Raw genomic sequence first — 14,049 nt, 5'->3', positions numbered from 1 at the left:
TTCTCCCTTATTTTCTTGATGAGTCTGGCTAATGGTTTATCAATTTTGTTTATCTTCTTAAGGACCAGATTTTAATTTTATTGATCTCTGCTATCATCTCCTCCTTCATTTCTTTTTCATTTATTTCTGATCTGATCTTTATGATTCCTTCTGCTAATTTTGCGGGTGTAAGGTTAGGACAGTGGTCTTCTGTCTCTAATTGCTTTAGGTGTAAGGTTAGGTTGTATATTTGAGATGTTTCTTGTTTCTTGAGGTAGGATTGTATTGCTATAAACTTCCCTCTTAGAACTGCTTTTGCTGTATCCCATAGGTTTTTGGTCATTGTGTTTTCATTGTCATTTGTTTCTAGGTATTTTTAAATTTCCTCTTTGATTTCTTCAGTGATCTCTTGGTAATTAAGTAGTGTATTGTTTAGCCTCCATGTGTTTGTATTTTTTTACAATTTTTTTCTTGTAATTGATATATAGTCTTATAGCATTGTGGTTGGAAAAGATACTTGATACGATTTCAATTTTCTTAAATTTACCAAGGCTTGATTTGTGACCCAAGATATGATCTATCCTGTAGAATGTTCCATGAACACTTGAGAAGAAACTGTATTCTGTTTTTGAATGGAATGTCCTATAAATATCAATTTAGTCCATCTTGTTTAATGTATCATTTAAAGCTTGTGTTTCCTTACTTATTTTCATTTTGGATGATCTGTCCATTGGTGAAAGTGGGGTGTTACAGTCCCCTACTATGATTGTGTTACTGTTGATTTCCCCTTTTATGACTGTTATCATTTGCCTTATGTATTGAGGTGCTCCTATGTTGGGTGCATAAATATTTACAATTGTTAGATCTTCTTCTTGGATTGATCCCTTGATCATTATGTAGGGTCCTTCTTTGGCTCTTGTAATAGTCTTTATTTTAAAGTCTATTTTGTCTAATAGGAGAATTGCTATTCCAGCTTTCTTTTGATTCCCATTTGCATGGAATACTTTTTCCATCCCCTCACTTTCAGTCTGTATGTGTCCCTAGGTCTGAAGTGGGTCTCTCGTAGACAACATATATACGGGTCTTGATTTTGTGTCCAAAATCTTCAGCCAGTCTATGTCTTTTGGTTGTAGCATTTAATCCATTTACATTTAAGGTAATTATTGATATATATGTTCCTATTACCATTTTCTTAATTGCTTTGGGTTTGTTTTTGTAGGTCTTTTCCTTCTCTTGTGTTTCTTGCCTATAGAAGCTCCTTTAGCATTTGTTGTAAAGCTGGTTTGGTGGTGCTGAATTCTCTTAACTTTTGATTGTCTGTAAACGTTTTAATTTCTTCATCAAATCTGAATGAGCTCCTTGCTGGGTAGAGTAATCTTGGTTTTAGCTTTTTGCCTTTGATCACTTTAAATATGTACTGCCACTCCCTTCTGGCTTGAGAGTTTCTGCTGAAAGATCAGTTGTTAACCTTTTGGGGATTCCCTTGTATGTTATTTGTTGTCTTTCCCTTGCTGCTTTTAATATTTTTTATTTAATTTTTTATAGTTTGATTAATATGTGTCTTGGTGTATTTCTCCTTGGATTTCTCCTGTATGGGACTCTCTGTGCTTACCAGACTGGACTAGTTCCTTACCCATATTAGGGAAGTTTTCAACTATAATCTCTTCAAATATTTTCTCAGTCCCTTTCTTTTTCTCTTCTTCTTCTGGGACCCCTATAATTCGAATGCTGGTGTGTTTAATGTTTTCCCAGAGGTCTCTAAGACTGTCCTCAATTCTTTTCATTCTTTTTTCTTTATTCTGCTCTGCAGTAGTTATTTCCACTATTTTATCTTCCAGGTCACTTATCCGTTCTTCTGCCTCAGTTATTCTGCACCTTGCTCCTTCATCTGCTGTGTGTTTTTCTGTCTTCTCATTTTACTTAACTTACTGTGTTTGGGATCTCCTTTTTGCAGGCTGTAGGTTCACTGTTCCCATTGTTTCTGGTGTGTGTCCTCAGTGCGTAAGGTTGGTTTAGTGGGTTGTGTAGGCTTCCTGGTGGAGGGGACTAGTGCCTGTGTTCTGGTGGATGAGGCTGGATCTTGTCTTTCTGGCGGGCAGGACAGTGTCCAATGGTGTGTTTTGGGGTGCCTGTGACCTTATTATGATTTTAGGCAGCCTCTCTGCTAATGGGTGGGATGTGTTCCTGTCTTGCTAGTTATTTGGCATAGGGTCTCCAGCACTGTAGCTTGCTGGTTGTTGAGTGGAGGGGGGTCTTAGCATTGAGATGGAACTCTCTGGGAGAGCTTTCACCAATTGATATTACGTGGAGCCAGGAGGTCTCTGGTGGTCCATTGTCCTGAAGTCAGCTCTCCCACTTCAGAGGCACAGGCCTGACACCCGGCCAGAGCACCAAGACCCTGTCAGTCACACAGCTCAGAAGAAAAGGGAGAAAAAAAGGAAAGTAAGAAAGAAAATAAAAAGAAATAAAGTTATTAAAATAAAAGAATATTAAAAATAGAAAAAGATTAAAAAGTAATTTAAAAAAGAAAAAAAAAATAGAAAGAAAGAATAGAGTAACCAGACCAAAAAACAAATCCACCAATGAAAACAGGTGCTAAAAACTATACTAAAAAGACAAAACAAAACAAAAAAACAGCCAAACAGAACCCTAGAACAAATGGTAAAAGCAAAGCTATACAGACAATATCACACTAAGAAGCATACATATACACACTCACAAAGAGAAAAAAAGGAAAAAAAGATATATATATACCTATACATATTTTTAAAAAGGGAACAGAGCCATGAAATCAATAAACAAATCTACCAATGATAATAAACTCTAAATACTAAACTAAGATAAACTTAAAACCAGAAACCAGTCAGTCACATACAGCAAACCTTAAGTCTACAGTTGCTCCCAAAGTCCACTGCCTCGATTTGGGATGATTCGTTGTGTATTCAGGTATTCCACAGACGGACGGTATATCAAGTTGATTGTGGGGGTTTAATCCGCTGCTCCTGAGGCTGCTGGGAGAGATTTCCCTTTCTCTTCTTTGTTTGCACAGTTCCTGGGGTTCAGCTTTGGATTGGCCCTGCCTCTGCATGTAGGTCGCCTGAGGGCGTCTCTTCCCGCTCAGACAGGACGGGGTTATAAAGGAGCAGCTGATTCTGGGGCTCTGGCTCACTCAGCCCGGGGGGAGAGAGGGGTACGGATGCGGGGCGAGCCTGCGGCGGCAGAGGCCAGCCTGACGTTGCACCAGCCTGAGGCGCGCCGTGCGTTCTCCCGGGGAAGCTGTCCCTGGATCACGGGACCCTGGCAGTGGCGGGCTGCACAGGCTCCCGGGAGGGGAGGTGTGGAGAGTGACCTGTGGTTGCACACAGGCTTTCTGGTGGCGGCAGCAGCAGCCTTAGCGTCTCAAGCCCGTCTCTGGGGTCCACGCTGATCGCCGTGGCTCACGCCCGTCTCTGGAGCTCCTTTAAGCAGGGCTCTTAATCCCCTCTCCTCGTGCACCAGGAAACAAAGAGGGAAGAAAAAGTCTCTTGCCTCTTCGGCAGCTCCAGACTTTTTCCCGGACTCCCTCCCGGCCAGCCGTGGCGCACTAACCCCCTTCAGGCCGTGTTCACGCAGCCAACCCCAGTCCTCTCCCTGCGATCCGACTGAAGCCCAAGCCTCAGGTCCCAGCCCCCAGCCGCCCCAGCGGGTGAGCAGACAAGCCTCTCAGGCTGGTGAGAGCTGGTCGGCACCGATTCTCTGTGCGGGAATCTCTCCGCCTTGCCCTCCGCACCCCTGTGGCTGAGCTCTCCTCCGTGGCTCCGAAGCTTCCCCCCGAGGCACCCGCAGTCTCCGCCCGCGAAGGGGCTTCTAGTGTGTGGAAACCCTTCCTCCTTCACAGCTCCCGCCCACTGGCGCAGGTCCCGTCCCTATTCTTTGTCTCTGTGTATTCTTTTTTCTTTTGCCCTACCCAGGTACGTGGAGGAGTTTCTTGCCTTTTGGGAGGTCTGAGGTCTTCTGCCAGCGTTCAGTAGGTGTTCTGCAGGAGTTGTTCCACATGTAGATGTATTTCTGATGTATTTGTGGAGAGGAAGGTGACCTCTGCATCTTATTCCTCCGCCATCTTTAAGGTCTCCCTCCCGAGTGCTTCTTAATTGTTCTCCTGGCTCTGAGAAGAGATGTTTCATTCGTCAGAAGAAGCGCTATGCATTTGATGTTTAAGGGTTCATTAAAAAGGTTGAACGAGCATTCTCTGTCGTTTGCATGTCCACATTAGATATTTCACAGATATTGAGAGGTTAGGGTGATAATTTATTTCTGACTTTTTATTTAATGAAGGAAAAATTACTGTTGGGTGTGAATAGAGAAAAGGGGGAAAATGAGCGTTGGTGTGCCCTTTTAAAAAATGTTAGAGAATACCTAAACTTGTCGAAGGAATATATCAGGGTGGTTGGGTGGGTTTTTTGTTTGTTTGTTTGAGGGCAAGAGGGGATTCAAGATTGTTTTGAAACTGATGTTGCTACTCCAACTCTACCAATTCCCTCCTAAAGAGATTTTTATTCCAGTCACAAAGTTAAAGGTCCATGTTCACCACTAGGTGGCGGCAACATGCCATCCACAGACTTGGCTGTGTCCAGGTCAGCTACAGCATGAAGAGCCAGAATGGAGGCAGCAACTGCTGTGGTCAGTTTCCTAAACTAATAAACCCTTTAGAAGGTAAAACTCAATGAAGACTTATGTATAGCTCTTTCAAAAAGATACTCTTGATAAATTGGAACATCTGCTTCCACCAGTAGATTGCTTTCACTAGTGGAGTTGACATTCTACCTCTTGGATAAGCAGAATGAACAATTAAAATAATTTCTACAAAACTGTCTTACAGAAATGTGCGCTACCATTGACTCAAGTTATTATTTCAGGTTGACTACATTTAGAAACATCATTCTAAATCCTGGGTGTACCAACGAATTACTTGGGGATTTTTTTTCCCAGGAGGCTTTCCATATATATGGGTAGAATCCACCTTCTGTGATAGCACAATAAATATTTACTCAATGCATGAGTAAATAAAAGAATACATAGGACAGGTAGGGAGTTGATGAGAACAAAGGGTACTGCCAGACTCTTTTGGCTGGACCATGCACTGGCCTGGAGAAAGCACAGCAAAGCTGCCAGCAGTGACAGCCATGGTGCTTCCAGAAAAGTTGCAGTTTGGGTAGTTGCAATAACCCTGAAGGACCTGGACACTAACAGACCTTGTCAAAAGTCAGTAGAATGAGAGTTTCCCCCAGAGAATACTGAGCTTACTAATATCTAGCACTAGGACTCTGTATCCAAGTTGGGAAAAACAGTTCATACGTCTAATCTATGGCTGGTAATCCTAGGGCAAATGTTAGCATCCTAGCCCTAAGATTTTCAAAGTATTTGCTTTCTTTGAAGGCTGATCAGACTGGTCCCTGGCTGGCTGTGGAGCAGAGGAGTGCCATAGGGTGTAGCACAGGGTGACCTCTGCCCAGGATAGTATCTTGCCCCTTGGAGTAAGGCTCAGAGCCCAGGCTGAATATCAGAAGCACCTGAGTAGGTTTGTAAAAATTCTGGATCTCTGAAATAGTACCTGCAATTTGTTTTAAAAAGCCTTTCCTGGTAGGGTGATGCAGTCAGGGCTGGAAAAAAAATCGCTGTGGAGCCAGGTCTCCAGCAAGATCTGCTTTGCAGCCAGAGGGTGCTGACTGTTCCTACAGCACTCAGTTGCCCTGTCCCCTGTTCACACTGGGTTCATACAAGGCCCGATTTCAGTACCTCCACCTTGGCCTGAAATGTTACAGTATTGAAGGCAGACTTGACAGCTCAGCTGCTCTTTTATGATCAGCTGGGCATCCTTTTTTTATTCTTAATAGCTGACATTAATTGAACAATTACATGTATTCTAACTATCCTATGAGATAGAAACTACTATTATCCTTATTTCACAGATGAAAGAATTGAGTCTTACAGAGAAGTCTTGGATAGACCACAGAGCTCAGAAATGGCAGAATTGTGACCAGAGCCCAGTTGTTTGAAACGAAAGCTTCTGTTCAGCCAAACCTCCTCCAGAACACATTTCTGTTAGCTATGATGGAAAGCCTCGTGGAAGAACCTGATTGATAACTATACACATATATATGTAATATAAACAAAATCTTATGGAGCTTGGAAGCAATAATAGTGGAAGTGTAATAACTATTGTATCATTTCTAGATCTAGCAGGAAATAGATGCTACCTCCAAGCTGAATTATTGAGAAGAGTTTAATAGATGGTAAGGCTGTGGACAGGATTTTTTAAAAGCAGCAAACAAGAAGTGGTCTAGTACCCTGGAGTGAGTAAGGGGGGCTCCGGGTGTTGGGAGGTGGGAGAGGGAGCATTTACTGGAACCAGGAGAGAGACAGACCTGCACAGAGAGGGCCTTCTGACAGCGGCTGTGGCCTTTGGTACAGGGACCCACAGAGAAGCACCTGGGAAATAAATCCTCAACCCGACTCTTTACCTCTTCTTCTGCCTATGATCCCCCCTTGGCCAAAACCCAGCCAGAAGGCAAGAGAGTCCATCAACGTATCCAGTTAGTGAGCCTTCCCTGAGGACAGAGCAGGGTAGAGAGGGAACCTTGGGGAGCAAATAGGTGATACCCAGAAGATTTGTATGAACTTAAAATATGTCTGTAGACATTTGGGTTGAAAAATGGAAAGTATTACACTCCAAAATGATGAGCAATCAAGAATAAACAAAATTATCCTAGCAAGTACCTATTACAATGTGCATTTTAATTACATTATCTTCTTCAAACCTTAAAACACCCCTTCAAAGACATGCCTTTTACTGGGGCTCTGAAAAATGTGGTAACTTGGTCAAAGTATATGGCTAGTACCTGGCCAAGCTCAGTCTCTAACTCCAAAACCTATGATTTTTTTTCCACTCTAAAACACTGAAAATGAACCAAACTGAATATGTGTAAGCCAATCATTTTATCTAGAAAGAGCTAAAAAGATGGGAAGAAAAAATATAGTAAATATTTTTTAGATGAATCATTAATATTTTTTATAATGGATCATTTAAATATACAAAAATTATGTTGCTTAGTCTTAGCTCATTTTTGTTTTTAAAAGGAACTATTCCAACCCTATGGTGCACTTGAAAAAGTTAATAATTTGTTTATTCTGATGAATAATTTTAGATCCGCCTAATTTGTTTTGTTGACTTTCACATCTCTACTGGGGTAGATGGAGAGAGGGAAGAAGCAGAATCTGCATTTACAGAGTGGCTGTGCTTTAGCATGAGCTCAGGTTGGGCTTTTTGAACCAGGATTCAAAAAAAAAAAAAAATAGGGACAGGAAGAGCCCCTGGGCATTGTTGAAGACTGTAGCGTCGGATGCAAGGAGGTCATCTCCTCTCCTTCTTTCATGTTGGCAGAAATGTGGCCATATCTCTGATTTTCAAGCACATTCTGATATAAAATATTCTGTTTCTCGCTTTCCATAAAGCACTGAAATGTTTCAGAAAATTCCTACATGAGTGTCCAAATTAAGCTTCCAAGATGAGGTCCGAAGTATTAAAGGGAGTGACATCGCCAACATCAAAAGCAAACCCTTTATTAGACTGTGTTGATTTTTAATTAGGAAAATAAAATGCACTATATTTGGGGCATAATTAAACCTTTTATTTTTAAGTTAGAAGTTTTTTGTTTTGAAATAATCCAGGGCAAATTGCAGACTGGTTCTCAGTTTAGTCCTCCCCCACAGGATTATAGCTCAGACTTCATTTAGCCACTAGCTTTTGCATGTTATGCAACCCTGGGTCTTGTCGTCAGTGAGAACTGCCATGCGGCTCCATCATGTCACATACTGTCATTCCTTGGACCAGAAAAGAAAATCAGGGCCACAGTTCTGCCTGACCACAGGTCTTCAACAATGCCCAGGGCTCTTCCCTCCAGAAGTGCGACTGGCTGAGGAGCTTCCTATTTAGCCTAAAACAGGTACCCACTGCTCATCTCCAAGTGCAACTGAGCCCTTCCCTTTTGCTTTTACCACTTAGAGTCAGTTTGTGTTTTGTACTTATATATTTCCATTTTTTCCCAGGTATAGAAGTGAAAGAGTGCTGCAACTGTGTCCTCGGAGAAAAACTGGCAAAGATAAGCCAACCCTTGAAGATGCTATATTTGACCCTGATAGTGAAATCAAAAATGGTAAAGGATCCAATAGCAGCCTTGGAAGGGCAGCAGGTACAGGTAGCATTTCTCTCAAAGTGTGGTCTTTATCCTGAAGTAAGGTGATCCAAATAGATGGTTTCGAGCTGTGCTTTCCAAACCATTTGTGGTGAAAACCCCGACCTTCCCTCCCCAACTCCATCATGGACTGATCCTTTTGTAAAATATAATATAAATGAATTACTAGAAAAATGAAATAAAAAAACAAAGACATGCAAAATACTAGCCAGATTCAACAGACATATACTTACTCTGTCAAATTGCTATAAAAATTTCTAAGCACTCTCAATATTGGTATTTATCTCATCACATTGCTCCAGAGTTAAATGCCTTACTTTTATTTCAGCTTCATTCCTGCCAAGCACTGACACACAGCTAGCTCTGTCCCAGGCAGAATAACCATGAAGGTCCAGAGAGCTTAGAAATTCTAGCCCAGCTGAGCCAAAATAAAATAAAAGTCTAGCCTTTGTTTTTTTAGAGACAATCTTGGCATCATAAGGAGAACTTTGAGAACTGAAAGAATTCCTTTAATTAACAATGGCATACTTCGCTCTTATAATAGCAACATTAGCTGACTCTATGATCTAAATTTGTTTCCTGTGTGAATGTACCAGGGGAGAATTTACCTTTGCAGTATGGTACACATACACCTGTGTGTAAAACCAGACTATTTTACTACCTGTTGGACCAAGGGCAGGTTATCTGAAATCTTCGATAGCCAGTTTTTTTAATGCCTTCCTCAAAGTGTCACTGTAAGTTTTCAATTTAAAAAGTCCAAGTAAATTGATCATATATTAGTATCTGGCAGGTAGTAGGTTACTTAAATATTAACTCTTGCCCCTATTTCCAGGGCTATCTCCCTAATATGCCCTAAAATAGCAAGCCAGCTGGCATCTATTATAATGGATTGTGGACCCATTCTGATTAATTGGTGCCCATGCTTTTTAGGTTTGATAAACATTCTGAATATTACATCTGTCCATTATGTTCCTTGTGCAGAATCTATTCAAAGTTATAGTGGCAAGCATTATAAATTAATATATTATAAAATTATAAATTGGTATCTAGTTTATCAATTCTTCATGGGTGTGATTCATGTGAATCAGCCTTCAGAGTCTAATCAAACTTAGGCATACTAATAAAACCAAGTTCTTGAACTTGCAAAGCTGAGAAGTTTCTAGACCAAAGATAACCTCGTCATACCAAGCATCCCATGGAGACAGGATTCAACACGCCCCTGGATCTACTCTCTAACCATCTTAACTGATAATGTAAAACGCAAGGAGCGGCTGGGTGGAGCACCAGGCATGGAAATAGCTGACTCACTCTGAGTGCCACATTCTCATTGTGCCAGGAAGAGAGTTCCCTCTGAATATGGGGTGGACTTTAGCAAAGGAGAAGTGGTCTGCGCCTTCTTCTGGTGCTAACATTCTGGAATCTTACTCCATGTTTTACCGAGACAAGTCCTGAGGGGAACTCTGGAAGCAAAGCGAGAACAAATCAATGAACCTGACTTAATGCCATGCAGCGCATCCAGAGCCATCTTTCCTTCTTTCCAAGGCCATGATCCTGCCTTCTGGTCCTTAGGCAGCACGCTTCCCATTGTTGTGATTGTTTGTGGCTTGTCCTCTGCAAGAAACAATCCCTAGACCCATGTCAGTAATGAAAAACTGCCGGGCCTTGGTGCCTTGAAATTATTTTCGACTCGTCCTTAGCCAGATACATGGCAAAACCAATTTCCCTAACTGTTCTGTTTTTTCTTAAGGGGAGCTCAAGAGGGGCACAAAACAACTTGGATTTATACTTTTTCCACAATTCCTGATCTCCTTGAACAGAAATTCTCATCAACCAGCACACTCGGCTGGTGAGCTGAGCACAATGGAGATTTTATGTGGAGCAGATGTGAAGCCCTTGCCTTATAATGAAAAATCTGCTCTGGATTCTTTTCCTAGGCAGGTTTTGCGTGGAGAAGAAAATTTTTGAAACTGCCAAGCATAATCTCACACAGCAGTTCTGAAAACTGGCACAGCACGCCTGAAAAAGGATTAGCAAAATCTTCATCTGTCAGGGCACAGCTGCAGAAACCCCATCTCAACCCTGCTTTCCACCTTGGCACCATCCTGGCATGGCTTGGCATAGCAGAAAGATTAAAGGATGAGTTTCAGCTTGCAGCTGGTTGTTTGATTTACCACCTGAGTTTGGAGTGTTTGAAAAAACAAAGATCAGAGTAAAACTCCACCCTTAAGGTTTGGTTTGCTAAGGCAGAACAAAAGTCATTGTACGCCTGCCGATGCAGGGGACACGGGTTCGTGCCCCGGTCCGGGAAGATCCCACATGCCGCGGGGCGGCTGGGCCCGTGAGCCATGGCCGCTGAGCCTGCGCGTCCGGAGCCTGTGCTCCGCAACGGGAGAGGCCACAGCAGTGAGAGACCCGCGTACCGCAAAAAAAAAAAAAAAAAAAGTCATTGTGATTCTAGTGACTAGCAGTTGTATGCCGTTGGGTACTACAATTGCATAATTATTTCTGCTATTAAGAATGATTCAGCGATAAACGGAGGTCCATTTCCCTGTGCACACAAAGGCTCTTTTCTTACTTTCTTAACCTTAGGGGTATTACTTACTGTGATTTTCATTTACTGAGTGTTCAACAGTTTAATGGGCACTTCTACACACAGTACTTCACTTTGGCTTCACAACAAGCCCTGAAGTCAGTATAATTTCCTCTCATTGTGAAGATCAGAGCCTTTAGTGTCTTTTCATGAGCACTTACCAGTCACTGCTAGAGGTGACAGTCAAACCTTGCTCTCCTGACTCCACTAAGTATTCTCACTCCCCTGCTGTCATTATGAGACTGGGTGATGCGAGTCCTGGCTGGGGTCCGTGATAGAAGGCTGTTACTGAGAGTGAGGGATCAGAGCTGAGAAAGAGGAGGGCTGACCACCTGAAGCTAACGTGACCCTGTCCACCACACACACTCACATCACAGCACCTGTGTAGTGATGCAGGCGCACAGAGGGTGACCAGCTCAGCTCCATTTTATGTTTTAGATAAGGTGCCCTTTAAGGTGTCCTGGCTTTAGCACTGAAAAGCCTGTGACTTGGAAACCCCCTCAGTCATAGGCAAACCAGGAAGGTTGGTCACCCCCCATATGGATAATATTCTGCCTCTTTGTTTCCATCTAAATTTCTGGTAGCACCTCTAGGTTCAGAAGATTCTTAGCCCCAAACTCTTAGGAAATTCTAGAGGCTTCTGGGAACACATAGTGGATCTCAACAAGACAGTTTTTACTGATCCTGGACTCTGGGTCATTTTGCCCCAAGTGGTTACATTTTAAATATTTTAAAAATCTAAACCCTTGGTTACCAATGGGAACCAAGTTAATAACAATGATATTTTCTACTAATTATGAAACAGGCAGTATAGGAAGTGCTTTTGATCCTCACTGCTAATCTTTGAAACATAATGTAGTTATTATTACTCCCATTTTACAAATGTGGTATTGAGGTCATACGTATTCAAGCAAGGCTCCAGACCCTGAACCAGGTGTATCTGACTCTAAAGCCCATAATCCTGCAGCACATTTCTCAAAGTTCTTCTAGGTCCCCTGTACCCTGTCCCAAGCAAACTGGAATTGTATGGCGACTTTGAGATCAGCACCTTTCTTTAGAGGCTCTTGGAAACTTTGGAGTGGAACCAGGCTCACAGCATTTTGGAGATGCAGATACCCTGAGAGACTTGGCCCCAGAATGTCACAGAAACACTGTAAAGAGGGTTTACAGAAACACTCTAAAGAGGGTTTACAGGGGAGATTCAGCTGGTAACTTCTCTAAACCAAAAATTAGGACTAACTACATGCTATATCATGCAACATGACCATGAACTTTTTTATCTCAACTTTTTTTTTAATAGGTTAGCTTCCAAATTTCAGTTTTTGACATTTTAACATCCAATCAATTCTCCTGGAGAAGGGATTAGGGCCATAAAGATTTATACAAATATTAAACCTTATTGGACACACTAATTTCTTGTAAAATTTTATTTTTTAGATTAGGTGCTATAAGATTTTGTCAAGGCCTTCTAAAGGAGTTTACCAAATGAGTACTTTTTTGTTTGTGCTGATATCATCCATATTGGTACTCTTTTGCCTTTGTTCATAAGTAAACAACTATTTGTTGCTGAGATAAACTTTGGTTTCTTTGGTTTGAAAATTAAAACTCGAAATAGCTGTTTGGTCCACACCTGCTTAACTCTATCTGATAATACCTGTAAGACATGCTGGGTTTCTTCAGTGTTTTGCTGCTAAAAGAATGGTGTTCACAGTCAAGGCTGATCGACTGGTAGTGTTTTTACCTGGTGGATTTAATTTGGCCAGTGAGTTAGAATGACTAATTCTAATTGCTAATTCTATTTTCTTTTCTCATGGACTTTATTTTTTTTTCCTTTTCTTTTCTAAAAAAATATTAGCAATCCCACTCCTGGGCATATATCCAGACAATGCTATAATTCAAAAAGATACATGCACCCCATGTTCATAGCAGCACACTTCACAATACCCAAGACATGGAAACAACCTAAATGTCCATTAACAGATGAATGGATAAAGAAGATGTGGTCCAGGGATTTCCCTGGTGGTCCAGTGGTTAAGAATCTGCCTCCCAATGCAGGGGACACGGGTTCCATCCGTGGCTGGGGAATTAAGATCCCACATGCCGCAGGGGAACTACTGAGCCTGCGTGCTCTAGAGTCTGCATGCCACAACTTGACAGCCTGCGTGCCGCAATTACTGAGCTTTCGCACCACAACTAGAGAGAACTTGCGCACCACAACAAAAGACCCTGCATGCCACAATGACGATCCCGCATGCCACAACTAAGACCTGAAGCAGACACACAAATAAATAAATAAATAAATAATTTTAAAAAGATGTGGTCCATATATACAATGGAGTATTATTCAGCCATAAAAAAAGAATGAAATAATGCCATTTGCAGCAACATGGACGGACCTAGAAATTATCATACTAAGTGAAGTAAGTCAGAAAGAGAAAGACAAATACAACATGATATCACTTATATGTGGAATCTAAAATATGGCACAAATGAACCTATCTATGAAACAGAAACACACTCACAGACATAGAGAAAAGACTTGTGCTTGCCGAGGGGGAAGGGGAGGTGTGGGAGGGATGGATTGGGAGGTTGAGGTTAGCAGATGTAAGCTATTACATATAAAATGGATAAACAAGGTCCTTCTAACTGCTAATTCTAAATTAGGCATATAGATTTTAAATTGGACCCACAACACTTACTATATTGCATTGAGAGAGATATCTGTGGGCAAAGCTTATACCAGGTTTTCCAAAGAAAGTTTTGTTCATATCTGTTGTCTGAAAAAATATTTCATGATCTGAACAGCTTTGAAGACTTAGAAAACCTGCTCCACTGATTGACTCCACAAGTAAAATGTCCTTTGTGTAGAATAAATTTACCAGGAGGTAAGTCTGCCAGTGCACCCCCAAATAGTGTAAAAAATAAAATTCATCCTGGACACTCTCCTATCAATACAGTCAGTAGATCCAGGAGATTCCAGGATCAGTGCATCTTATTTTAAGAAATAGTGGCTTGAAGTATTTAAACAGCTATTTCAGAAGAGTGAAGCACTTGCCCAAATAAAAGCCCTTTGGCATCTGAGAGCCAGTATACAGGCTGGACTTCAGTTCCCCTTCTGCTCTGCACTGCGTGCCTTTGTGCCATGCACAACCTGTACAACTGTATGAGACAGGCTTGTATGGAACGGTGATTTGGGTTCAGACCATAATCTGTCTACGTGCAGAGTTAACAAGTTGTACATATCCTTCT

The 14,049-nt window shown here is 41.7% G+C and overlaps 1 protein-coding gene across 1 annotated transcript in view; it reads right to left on the bottom strand.

Moving 5' to 3' along the window:
- The window catches only part of C7H4orf17 (chromosome 7 C4orf17 homolog), a 304,067-nt gene that overhangs the window by 86,136 nt on the left and 203,882 nt on the right, over positions 1–14,049 (bottom strand). The window contains 1 exon segment of the mRNA XM_055085866.1: positions 2,284–2,392. The gene's annotated coding sequence lies outside the window, so the exon portion shown is untranslated.

This window comes from Physeter macrocephalus, chromosome 7, assembly GCF_002837175.3.
Source record: "Physeter macrocephalus isolate SW-GA chromosome 7, ASM283717v5, whole genome shotgun sequence".
NCBI lineage: Eukaryota > Metazoa > Chordata > Mammalia > Artiodactyla > Physeteridae > Physeter > Physeter macrocephalus.
Note: the sequence above shows the minus strand (reverse complement) of the source record. Positions and strands in the feature narration are given on the sequence as shown.